Source organism: Ranitomeya variabilis, chromosome 1 (genome assembly GCF_051348905.1).
Source record: "Ranitomeya variabilis isolate aRanVar5 chromosome 1, aRanVar5.hap1, whole genome shotgun sequence".
Classification (NCBI taxonomy): Eukaryota; Metazoa; Chordata; class Amphibia; order Anura; family Dendrobatidae; genus Ranitomeya; species Ranitomeya variabilis.
Window position 1 is genome coordinate 57373475 of NC_135232.1, and position 13401 is coordinate 57386875.

Consider the following 13401-nt stretch of genomic DNA (forward strand, 5'->3'; position numbering starts at 1 on the left):
TTCATGAAACCCGACTTTGCCAAAAGTCGGCGACTTCTGAAAATTGCCGACCCTTTTCGCTCAACCCTACTCAAAACTACTGGAACAACACGTCCATCTTGAACTGTCCTCCCATCTATTTTCCTGCTCCCTCTTTGACCGCTTACAAGCAGGCTTCCGGTCACACCACTCCACTGAAACCGCCCTAACTAAGGTCACCAATGACCTATTAACCACCAAGAGCAAGCGACACTACTCTATCCTCCTCCTCCTGGACCTGTCCTCTGCCTTTGACACAGTGGACTATTCCCTATTATTACAGACCCTCTCATCCCTTGGCATCACAGACTTGGCCCTATCCTGGATCTCGTCATACCTAACTGACCAGACATTCAGCGTCTCCCACCCACACACCACCTCCTCACCTCGCCACCTATCTGTCGGAGTCTCGCAAGGCTCAGTTCTAGGACACCTGCTCTTCTCCATTTACAATTTTGGCCTGGGACAGCTCATAGAATCTCACGGTTTTCAGTATCATCTCTATGCTGACGACATACACATCTACATTTCTGGACCAGATATCACCACCCTACTAACCAGAATCCCTCAATGTCTATCCGCTATTTCATCCTTCTTCTCCGCTAGATTTCTAAAACTTAGCATAGTCAAAACAGAATTCATCATCTTTCCCCATCTAGAGTGACCCACCCAACGAACCTCTCCATTACAGTAAACAGCTGCCCACTTTCCCCAGTCCCACAAGCTCGCTGTCCCGGGGTAATCCTTGACACTGATCTCTCCTTCAAACCGCATATCCAAGCCCTTTCCACTTCCTGCTGGCTTCAACTCAAAAATATTTCACGGATCCGTACATTCATAAACGAAAAATCTGCAAAAACCCTAGTCCATGCCCTCATCATCTCCCGCCTCGACTACTGTAACCTCCTGCTCTGTGGCCTCCCCTCTAACACTCTCGCACCCCTCCAATCTATTCTAAACTCAGCTGCCCAACTAATCCACCTGTCCCCCCGCTATTCACCGGCCTCTCTGTCAATCCCTTTACTGGCTCCCCATTACCCAGAGACTCCAGTACAAAAGCCTAACCATGACATGCAAAACCATCCACAACCTGTCTCCTCCATACGTCTGTGACCTTGACTCCTGGTACTTAAATGCACACAACCTCCGATCTTCACAAGATCTCCTTCTCTACTCCCCTCTTATCTCCTCTTCCCACAATCGCATACAAGATTTCTCTCGCGCATCACCCCTACTCTGGAACTCTCTACCTCAACATATCAGACTCTCACCTACCATCGAAACCTTCAAAAAGAACCTGAAGACCTACCTCTTCCAGCAAGCCTACAACCTGCAGTAACCACCGATCGACCAAACCACTGGACGACCAGCTCTACCCTCACCTACTGTATCCTCACCCATCCCTTCTAGATTGTGAGCCCTCGTGGGCAGGGTCCTCTCTCCTCCTGTACCAGTTGTGACTTGTATTGTTCAAGATTATTGTACCTGTTTTTATTATGTATACCCCTCCTTGCATGTAAAGCGCCATGGAATAAATGGCACTATAATAATAAATAATAATAATAAGGGGCAATTCAGTAGGTCTGGTATTTTATGGACAGTTTTAGCAAATTTAGGACATGCAGACACAATATAAATGGTGTTATACAAATATATAATAATACTGTCACAGATTTACCATGACAGAGAGGAGCCTAAAGACCACAGCGTCTGATTAGAAGCACTTAACCTTCATATTAAATGGTGCAATTTTATTTTAGTAGTGCAGGGGCTAATCTGCTCAGCTGAGAGATCTTGGAAGCTTTCATGCATTAAGGATTTCAGCTGTTCACTGTTAGCCACTCCCATCTCATTTATAATCTTGGCCCTGGCAAGCAATTATTGCCAGTGCTAGCTTATGCTATGTTGGTTGGAGATGGTGGCTTGTGATTGTTGTTTGAGAAGGCATTTGGGGGATTTATCTGAGTTTGTTGCGAGGTTTTGGGTGTGTGCTAATCTCCTTCTTCTTCTACTTTGTTTTTTCCCCATTCTCCACTCCCTGGTGCATGCCTCTGTTGTTTGTGTCAATATATTTGTAAGATTGGTATTTTCCTTTATCCCTGTTTGTATTACCTTGTAAGTCTGATTGGTGTATTACTGTACACTACTGCTCCCCTCTTCCCTGGGTGGTGGAGGGGTGCAGACTGAGGGCAAACTGAATGGCTTAACCAGAATCTTGAGACTTAGGTGTTTTGTGTCTGAGAATCAGGAGAATTGTGTTATCTACTTACCTCTAACTGTATTTGCTGTAAATAATCACTGTCATGAATCTACAGGTAAGTCCCCGTTCTTCAGGGAATATGGGTTTCTTCCCCAGTTTAGCTCATTTAATAGGAATCTTTATTCAGGAATACCTGAAGAAGAATGGTTTTCATCATCAATTACGTCTTTATGGCAAGGGATTCTTGATAATTTGAGGAAGATGGGGTCCAAATATATGAGTGTGGCTGATCAGAGATCTGGTGGGTCTGGACCTGTGTGTTGGTGACTTGATGTGGTTGTCCTCAAGGAACATTAAGGTGAATGTTCCCTCAGGGAAAGTCCCAAGTTCATCAGCCCTTATAAAATCGTTGCCGTTGTTAATCCCGGTCATTGTGGATGGAAATTTGGAATTTCTAATAGCTAAGATTGTTGATTTGTGCATAGTATGTCAGTTCCTTCAGTATTTGGTACACTGGAAGGGTTAAGGTCCTGAAGTGAGGATGTGGGTCCTCACGACCACGCTGCCAGGTTGATCTGGTCTTTTCACGTGCCATACCCTGATAAATCCAGATCTGAGATCCCAGATGTCCTATGTAGAGGGGGGTACTGTCACAGATTTACAGAAACTGAGAGTAGCCAGAAGACTGCAGCATCTGATTTGTCCTTCTCCTGCACTTCACGGTGCAGGTTTCTTTTAGCAGTGCAGGGGTTAATCAGCTCAGTTGAGAGCTCTTGGAAGCTTTCCAATATTAAGGCTCTCAGCTGTTCACTGTTTTCCACTTCCATTTCCTATATAATCTGGGCCCTGGCAAGCACTCATTGCCAAAGCTGGCTTGTGCTGCATGGTTGAAGATGGTGGTTTGTGGTTGTTGTTTGGGATGGCATTTGATGGATTTATCTAAGACTGTTGCAAGGTTTTGGGCATGTGCTAATTCCCTTTTCCTACTTTCTCTTTTCTCCATCCTCTATTCCCCGGTGTATACCTTTGTTCTTTGTGTGAGTATAATTGTATGATTGGTATTTTCTTTATCCCTGTTTGTATTACCTTGTTAGTTTGGTTGGTGTATCATGGTACACTATGACTCCCCACTTCCCTGGGTGGTGGAGGAGTACAGACAAAAAGCAGATTCATGAGCTAAGGCAAGGCACGTGAGCCCTGGCTTCTTCACCATCAGAAGTAATCTGGGGAACAAAGCAAGATAGGGCATCCCTAGCATTTTGGACAGGGTCCTGGGATACCCGACAACAGAGTCGTGACAAATGCTTTTTCAAGAAATAAATTTAGTTCAGAAATATCCATATATTTGACTAGTGGGAGCTCTGGTTGTTGGGCAAATAAGTCTTCAATTTATTCTTGAACAAAAATATTCTTCATCTCCAGGTTATGTTTTCTGCAGTTATTGATTTTGCAAGACGTGATTTTTTTAAAGTCTTTTCATTCTACCAAATTTTACAAGTATTTGTATGAGGCTATGTATATCTGTGTGCAAAACATAAAGCAAACAGCATGCTATCACTATGCTATATCTCAATGTCTGGGCTTTCACATCATAAAAGTAGGATAGCAATATGTCTTAACCCTGCTGTTCTGTTAGGTCAAAAATAACCGTTTTTGAAATTCTATAATATTATAAAAATTCAGCGTGTGATTCTGAGACTTGAGGGTCCCTGACTTTTCGTCATTAGGGGGGTACTCTCTGTGGGAATTTTTTTTTTTTTTAATTTTTGTTTACTTTATTTGGTACAATTTTTTTATGTGAAATCTAAACAGAACAGCAGGGTTAAAAGTTTTGTTAGACATTTCTTTTACAATTACTTTTCTGAATATATAAAACTTGAATTCATAGCTTGTGCCTATCACTTTGGAAATTAAATATTGTGACTTGTGTTTTCTATTATGCTGCAAGAAGTACAGACATGTCGGCTCTAATCTGCTAAAATGTATTCATTCTATGCCGGATTATATAAAGGAAAACCAAAAGGCAAATGTGCTTTAACTAGTTCCTGCCTGAGCCATTTAATCCCTTCTTGACCAGGTAATCGTACATGCACTTTTAATGGTCCCATACTTCTTTCTCAGTCGGATATTAAAATTATTTTTACTTCTTTATTTCACGATACATCCGTTTAATTTTTATGTTATTGTTATATTCTTTTTTGCTTATTTGAGGGAAAAATAAAAATAAAATAGGAAAAGCTTGTCTTTTTTTCACTTTTTTGTTTTTTTTATTTTTGACTATGACAACACTAAAAACATTTGAAAGAATGTTCCCCTTTCCATAGAAGTTATTTTCATATAGTGAATATATTTTTCATGGGATCATGGTTAGAAACAGCAATTTAGACTGACAGTGTCTTTTTTTTAGTATTGTTTACAGTATTTATGCATTTTTTTGCTATTTTTTATTTAGGTATTAAACCACTTTGTGATGGTAGGAGAGGGAATTTTAACACATCAAAAAATTATTTTCTTTCTCTTTTTTTACTGATTTGCTTTGAAGCCACTGCTGGTATTTTAACCCCACTTACAAGGAAATTACACATTTCAGGCTGCAAAGCAGATCAGTCTGGGTTTCCAATAATCCAGTAGCTCTTGTTCCCTCCCTGCACATTGATCACTTATTTACTGGGTCCAAGGAGAAAGCAGGATAACTGCAACCTAATCTGTGCACACAGTACTGGTCCATGTTTATCTTTTCTCTGGAAATTCTGGCGGAGTGTAACAGCAGCTTCACGATCTAGTAAAAGTGTCTACACTGCATTGACATTTTAGAACATCAGTGCATGGATAACAGTGGATGGTCATTTCTAGTCTATGGGTAGTTCAGAAGTAGTTAATTAATTTGACTTATTTTGAATCATGTAATATTCAAAAGAATTCCAATCTATTGACTATGAATAGGTGTAGATTTGCAGCAAACCTTTAGTATTCAATAAGTATAAATAGAATGTAACCCTTTTAAGTGGTAACAACAGGTTTGTTGTTTGGAAAGCAAAGGAGCAATGGCTTTTTAGAAAGAGGTCTAAAAATTATCCCTTTTTTAGTGCCCATTTCAGTTTTTTTTTAACTCATGCTGGATAGATTTCCAAGCAACAATTCAGTATAGCTATAGAACACAACGGAAAGGTATTAGATGCATAACTATCTATCGGAAGCAACCCCAAAGTATAGAATAGCGTGAGGCATACAAGGAGAAGTCCATCTTTGTAGGGCAAGGATTGGCATGCTGCAAAACAGTACAGGTATAACTATGGACAAACAGGAGATGATAGGCTGGCACGCTGTCAGGCAGGTAGATGCCTCGGCTGATTTAATCATTGGCATCGGTAGGTGGAAGTCTCTATTACAAACTTTTTACTGGGTTTTCTATCAGATTTTGCATTATGTTCTATAATTATTAGTGGAATAGGGATCTTATGATACATCATTAACCCCTTCACGCCGCGGCCCTAATTAGTTTTTGCGTTTTCGTTTTTCGCTCCCCTCCTTCACAGAGCCATAACTTTTTTATTTTTCCGTCAATATGGCCATGTGAGGGCTTATTTTTTGCGGGACGAGTTGTACTTTTGAACAACACCATTGGTTTTCCCATGTCTTGTACTAGAAGATGGGAAAATAATTCCAAGTGTGGTGAAATTGCAAAAAAGTGCAATCCCACACTTGTTTTTTGTTTGGCTTTTTTGCTAGGTTCACTAAATGCTAAAACTGACCAGATATTATGATTCTCCAGGTCATTACGAGTTCATAGACACCTAATATGTCTAGGTTATTTTTTATCTGTGAAAAAAATTGAAAACTTTGCTTAAAAAAAAAAAAAAAAAAAAAAAAAGCGTAATATTCCGATACCCGTAGCGTCTCCATTTTTCGTGATCTGGGGTTGGGTGAGGGCTCATTTTTTGCATGCCAAGCTGACGTTTTTAATGATACCAAGTTTGTGCAGATACGTTCTTTTGATCGCCCTTTATTGCATTTCAATGCAATGTCGCGGTGACCAAAAAAAACGTAATTCTGCCGTTTTGAATTTTTTCTCACTACGCCGTTTAGCGATCAGGTTAATGCTTTTTTATTGATTGATCAGGCAATTCTGAATGCGACGATACCAAATATGTGTAGGTTTGATTTTTTTTTTATTGTTTTACTTTGGATGGGGCGAAAGGGGGGTGATTCAAACTTTGATATTTTTTTAATATTTTTAAAAATATATTTTTTATACTTTTGCCATGCTTCAATAGCCTCCATGGGAGGCTAGAAGCTGGCACCACTCGATCGGCTCAGCTACATAGCAGCGATCATCAGATCGCTGCTATGTAGCTGAATTGCAGGCTTGCTATGAGCGCCGACCACAGGGTGGCGCTCGCAGTAGGCCGGTATCAGTAACCATAGAGGTCTCAAGGACATCTATGGTTACCATCCTGATGTATCGTCGACCCCCGATCATGTGACGGGGGTCGGTGATACGCTCATTTCCGGCTGCGCCGCCGGATGCGGTAGTTAATAGAGGCGAGTGAATCGCGATTTCTCCCGCCGCTATTGCGCACACATGTCAGCTGTACAAAACAGCTGACATGTCGCGACTTTCATGTGGGCTCACCGCCAGAGCCCACATCAAAGGGGGACATGCGCCGTACTAGTACGCATTCAGATCTTATCCTTAGATAAAATGTTGCTGTTTTCCAATGCTGGAATCTTTCATTCTGATTAGTGTTGAGCATTCCGATACCGCAAGTATCGGGTATCGGCCGATACTTGCGGTATCGGAATTCCGATACCGGGATTCCGATACTTGCCGCGTATCGGATACCAGAATCGGAAGTTCCCAGATTCAAAATGCACAAATTCAGCCAATGAGAATGATTCCAAGTGTGGGCACATCCTGTTTAGCATGGAGGGCATGAAACTACTGGCAAGGCTGTGATTGGCTGCTGAAATGATGTCATGATGCAGTTTAAAAGTCGCTGGCGCCATTTTGTGATCACTCTGCTGTGAATTCAGTTAGTGACAGGACGCTGTTTGCTGACTGAGGGCCAGTTTAGAGATAGCGATTTGCTTCTTTGTGCTTTCCAAAGGCTAATTTAGCAACCGCTGTGTTCACCTACTATTCACCTTGCTTTTGCCTTGTAGCGCTGTTTTCACAGCGATCTGCAAGGTCTGTGTGTGTGTGTGTGTGTGTGAGTGCAGCCCACTCTCTAGTCTGAGTGCAGCCACATAGGCCATCCATAGCTGGTTGTATTCAGTTCAGGGAGGGTGGTTCATTGCCTCATACTGTTCTTTTTTTTTTTTTTTTTTTTTCAAGTAGTGTAGTCTGCTGCTAATTTATTCAAAAAAATCCTATTAGTGTCTTTCCACCCGTCTCCAGCTAATTTGTGGAAAAACACTACATAGGATAAAGTAGAGGAGGGTTTTTGGGCCTTGCAGCGCCGTTTACGGCTGTCTGCACGGTCTCCGTGTGACTGCAGCTCGCCCTGTAGTCTGTGAGCAGCCATAGCCTGGTTGTCTCCAGCTCAGGGTTGTTCACTGCGTCATACCGCCAAATCAATTTTAATTTTTTTTCAAGTAGTGTAGTCTGCTGCTAATTTATTTAAAAAAATCCTATTAGTGTCTTTCCACCCGTCTCCAGCTAATTTGTGGAAAAACACTACATAGGATAACGTAGAGGAGGGTTTTTGGGCCTTGCAGCGCCGTTTACGGCTGTCTGCACGGTCTCCGTGTGACTGCAGCTCGCCCTGTAGTCTGTGAGCAGCCATAGCCTGGTTGTCTCCAGCTCAGGGTTCTTCACTGCGTCATACCGCCAAATCAATTTTCATTTTGTTTTAAGTAGTGCAGGCTGCTGCACATTTTTTCAAAAAATTCCTATTAGTGTCTTTCCACCCGTCTCCAGCTAATTTGTGGAAAAACACTACATAGGATAACATAGAGGAGGGTTTTTGGGCCTTGCAGCGCCGTTTACGGCTGTCTGCACGGTCTCCGTGTGACTGCAGCTCGCCCTGTAGTCTGTGAGCAGCCACAGCCTGGTTGTCTCCAGCTCAGGGTTCTTCACTGCGTCATACCGCCAAATTAATTTTCATTTTGTTTTAAGTAGTGCAGGCTGCTGCACATTTTTTCAAAAAATTCCTATTAGTGTCTTTCCACCCGTCTCCAGCTAACTTGTGGAAAAACACTACATAGGATAACGTAGAGGAGGGTTTTTGGGCCTTGCAGCGCCATTTACGGCTGTCTGCACGGTCTCCGTGTGACTGCAGCTCTATCTGTTGTCAGTTCAGCCTCCAAAAAATAAATAAATAATAAAGTTCACCAAACACACCAGTTACACCACTTTACATTTGTGTAGGCCACATTAGCTCATATTAAAGTCTAGTCCACACTTTAGAAAATTAGTGTTTCTTATACCTGTTAGGAGGAGTTGTTCAGGAATAAGCACACAAAGCCGTTAGTACTTTTCTGCTTATCTTTATCAGTCAACCAAGATGAAGAAGGCAGTGAGTAAGGCACGTGGGCGTGGGCGTGGGCGCGGAGCAGGGAGGGGACGTGGGGATTCTGTGCCTGCTGCGGGCACCGGTGAATCATCAGCACCCACTTTCACCAGGCAACAGTCATTCATGCGCAGCTTTGTGTCAGAGCGCCGTACACCGCTGCTGCGTGAAGAACAAATTGAAGCCGTTGTCGGATGGATGGCAGCTAATGCATCAACTTCAATTAGTGCCACATCCTCTCAGACACAGAGCACTGGAGAGTAGCCATCTGTCTCTTCACCACCTGCCAGATTGCCCAGGCAGACAGAGAGCCCAGGACAGGAGCCGTCTCTACTTCTGTTCTCTGAATCTCTTGGCTTGGAAACAGGGGGCCAGCCAAGCAGCATTGGAGAAATGGAAGAAGAGGCAGGGTGCAGTGATGCCCAACAGCTTTTTCTCTCTTCCTCTGAAGAGGCGGGTGGGCCAGTGGCTCCGGTCACCACATCGCAGGCCGCATCAGCTGATGATGACACTCAGGTGCCACTTACTGGTGCGTGCTCTGCTGCTGAGACTACCCAGGAGGAGCAGTTGGGGGCAGAGGGTAGTGTAGATGATGAGGTCCTTGACCCATCTTGGCGTGAGGGACAGGAAGGTGGTGGGAGCAGCTCTGAGGAAGAGATTCCCCGTACGGCCCAAAGAGGGAGAGGGAGGGGGAAGACTGCGGATCCTGCAGCCTCCGCTTTGGCACCCGTTAGGAGCATGTCTCTTCCAAAAGCCAAAAAGGGCGCTCCCAAGACTTGCAGTGCCTGGTCCTTTTTTGACACAGTTGCAGATGACATTTGCTATGTCAAATGCAAGGTGTGTCATTACAAAGTCAAAAGAGGGAAAAATGTCAGCAACCTCAATACCTCCAACATGTGGAAACATGTGCGCACCAGGCACCCGGCGGAGTTAGAAAAACACACTGAAGAGCTATGCCAACCAACAGCGGCAGCTACCACCTCTTCAGCTCGTGTTGCCTCTTCCTCTAGCTCACACGCAGCTGGTTCGGCTTCCTCCCAGGATCGCCGTGGAAGAACCTCTGGCCCTGTTGTCCAGAGACCCGCTGTAATTCCACCCGCAGCACCACTTTCCCAGTCATCCACACACTCCCAGCCCAGTCTACAGCCATCGGTAGTACAGGCATGGGAGAAAAGGCGGCCTTTCTCGTCAAACCACCCACGAGCACAGGCTCTGACTGCAGGCATTGCCAAACTTCTTTCACTGGAAATGCTGTCATTCAGGCTGGTGGAGACTGACAGCTTCCGTGACTTGATGTCATTGGCAGTCCCACAGTACAATGTGCCCAGCCGCTTTTACTTCAGCAGGCAAGCCGTCCCTGCCCTGCACAAGCATGTGGAGGGACACATAAAACACGCGCTACTGAACGCCGTCAGTAGCAAGGTCCACCTCACCACCGATGCGTGGACCAGTCAACATGGACAGGGGCGATACCTTTCCCTCACTGCCCATTGGGTTAATGTCATTGAGCCGGGTACAGACCGTGCGAGTGGCGCAGGACGTGTCCTGCCCACTCCAAGGATTGCAGGAATCCATTCTGTACGCATTGACTCCTCCTCTTACACCAGTTCCTCAGAATCATCGCTGCAGGAGCCGTCACAGTCCACCTCCACATGGACCCGTGATGAACGTGTACCTGTTACGACCGACATGAGCACAGCCGTGGCCAAACGTCAACAGGCCGTCTTGAAATTAATTTTTTTGGGGAATCGTAGCCACACAGCGCAGGAGCTCTGGAATGCCATCAAGCAGGAGAGCGATGTGTGGTTTGTGCCAGCGAATCTCCAGCCAGGCATGGTAGTGTGTGATAATGGCCGAAATCTGGTGGCAGCTCTGGGCCTCGGCAACCTCACTCACATCCCATGTCTGGCACATGTGCTCAATTTGGTCGTGCAGAGCTTTTTGAGGGACTATCCGGATCTTGATGCACTGCTGCACAAGGTCCGCCTAGAGTGTGCTCACTTGCGGCGTTCCAGCACGGCAAAAGCGCGCATTGCGGCTCTGCAGCGCCGACACCGCCTGCCGGAACATCGCATCATATGTGACCTACCTACCAGGTGGAATTCCACGTTACATATGTTGGAGCGGTTGTGTGAGCAGCAGCAAGCTGTAATGGAGTACCAGCTGCTTCAGGCGCAAAGAAGTCGCACTCAGCGCCGTACAGACTTCACAACCACAGAGTGGGCCACTATGAATGACGTCTGCCAGGTTTTGCGTCCCTTTGATTATTCCACGCGGATGGCGAGTGCAGATGATGCACTAGTCAGCATGACTGTCCCCCTTATCTGCCTGCTTGAAAAATCACTGCAAGCGCTAAGGGATGATGTTGTGGAAGAGGTGGAGGATGAGGATTCACCATTTCCATCATCTTCTGGACAGTCAGCGCCACGTGGTTCCTCACAAACGCGTAGGCAGGGGACAGTTTGTGAGGAGGATGAGGAGGAGTCAATGGAGGAGGAAGACATCCGTCCAGAGGAGGGAGTTACACAATTGTCCAGTACTCAGTGTGTACAGCGAGGGTGGGGTGATGATGAGCGGGCAGAGATCACGCCTCCAGCAGGGGACAGCGTTTCTTGGGCAGTTGGCAGTCTGCAGCACATGGTGGATTACATGCTGCAGTGCCTGAGAAACGACCGCCGCATCGCCCACATTCTCAACATGTCTGATTATTGGGTGTTCACCCTCCTCGATCCTCGCTACCGGGACAACGTAGAAAGCCTCATCACACCGTTGAACCGGGAGCGAAAAATGCGGGAGTACCAAGACACACTGGTCAATTCCATCATCTTCTCCATTCCAACTGAGAGAAGTGCTGCTAGTGCATTCCAAAGCAGCTCAGTGCGTCCAGGCAGTGGTGGAGGCTCTGCACAAAGAGGGAGCAGAAGCAGTGCCTCTGCCCAAGGCAAGACCAGTATGGCCCAACTGTGGCACAGTTTTCTGTGCCCCCCACAAAAGTCTACACCATCACAGACGGCTCCAGTCAGCAGGAGGCAACGGTTCCGTCAGATGGTGACAGACTACATGTCTTGCCCTCTTGCTGTACTCCCAGACGGCTCTTCCCCTTTCAAGTTTTGGGTCTCAAAGCTGGATACATGGCCAGAGCTAAGCCAGTATGCATTGGAGGTGCTGTCTTGCCCTGCGGCCAGTGTATTATCGGAACGCGTCTTTAGTGCTGCAGGTGGTGTACTAACTGACCGTCGCATGCGACTATCCTCCGATAACGTTGACCGGCTTACTTTCCTGAAAATGAACAAGGCCTGGATCTCGCAGGAATTTGCCACTCCTCTTCCTGATTAAATAATTAGGTCACTGTATACGTTATCCAGGTCTCCTGTTGTGTTCATCTTTCTACCACCTGAACTTAAATTCCTGGGCTCCAACACCGCCAGTTGAGGCTCAGAAGTGCCGTCTGCACAGTCAAAACATACGACCCAGTGTTATTGGGTTTCAGTAACGTCAGCTGATCCCCAGCTGTGTAGCCGGCAATGTGTCCTGCGACCGCCACGCTGACACAACAACTGAAATGTAAGGGAATCTGTCCCCCCCCTGTCATGAATCCCCAATGGCTAGGGATAGCAAAGGACAAGCAAAGTACAAATAGATAACGGACGAGCTCTAGGGTGATGGAACCTGGGCTGACCGCTGCCCTACGCCTGACAAACGCAACTAGAGATAGCCAGGGAGCGTGCCTATGTTGGTTCTAGACTCCACGCACCAGCCTAAGAGCTAACTAGTACTGCAGAGAAAATAAAGACCTCACTTGCCTCCAGAGGAATGAACCCCAAAAGATATAGTTGCCCCCTCACATGTATTGACGGTGAAATGAGAGGAAGGCACACACATAGAGATGATATATATAGTTTTAGCAAATAGAGGCCCGCTGTAAACTAGAAAGCAGAACGATACAAAAGGGGACTGAGCGGTCAGCAAAAAACCCTAATCAAAAAAACCATCCTGAGATTACAAGAACCCATGTGCCAACTCATGGCACATGGGGAGAACCTCAGTCCACTAGAGCTACCAGCTAGCATAGAGACATAATAAGCAAGCTGGACAAAAAACCAAACAACTGAAAATCAGCACTTAGCTTATCCTGAAAGATCTGGGAGCAGGTAGGCAGGAACCAAACAGAGCACATCTGAATACATTGATAGCCGGCAAGGGAATGACAGAAAGGCCAGGTAAAATAGGAAACACCCAGCCTCTGATGGACAGGTGGAAACCAAAGGCCGCAACCCACCAAAGTCACCCAGTACCAGCAGTAACCACCAGAGGGAGCCCACAAACAGAATCCACAACAGTACCCCCCCCTTGAGGAGGGGTCACCGAACCCTCACGAGAACCCCCAGGGCGATCAGGGTGAGCTCTATGGAAGGCGCGGACCAAATCAGTCGCATGAACATCGGAGGCGACCACCCAGGAATTATCCTCCTGACCATAACCCTTCCACTTAACCAAATACTGGAGTTTGCGTCTGGAAACACGAGAATCCAAGATCTTCTCAACAACATACTCCAATTCTCCCTCCACCAGCACCGGAGCAGGAGGCTCAACCGAAGGAACAACGGGCACCTCATACCTCCGCAACAATGACCGATGGAACACATTATGAATAGCAAACGATGCTGGGAG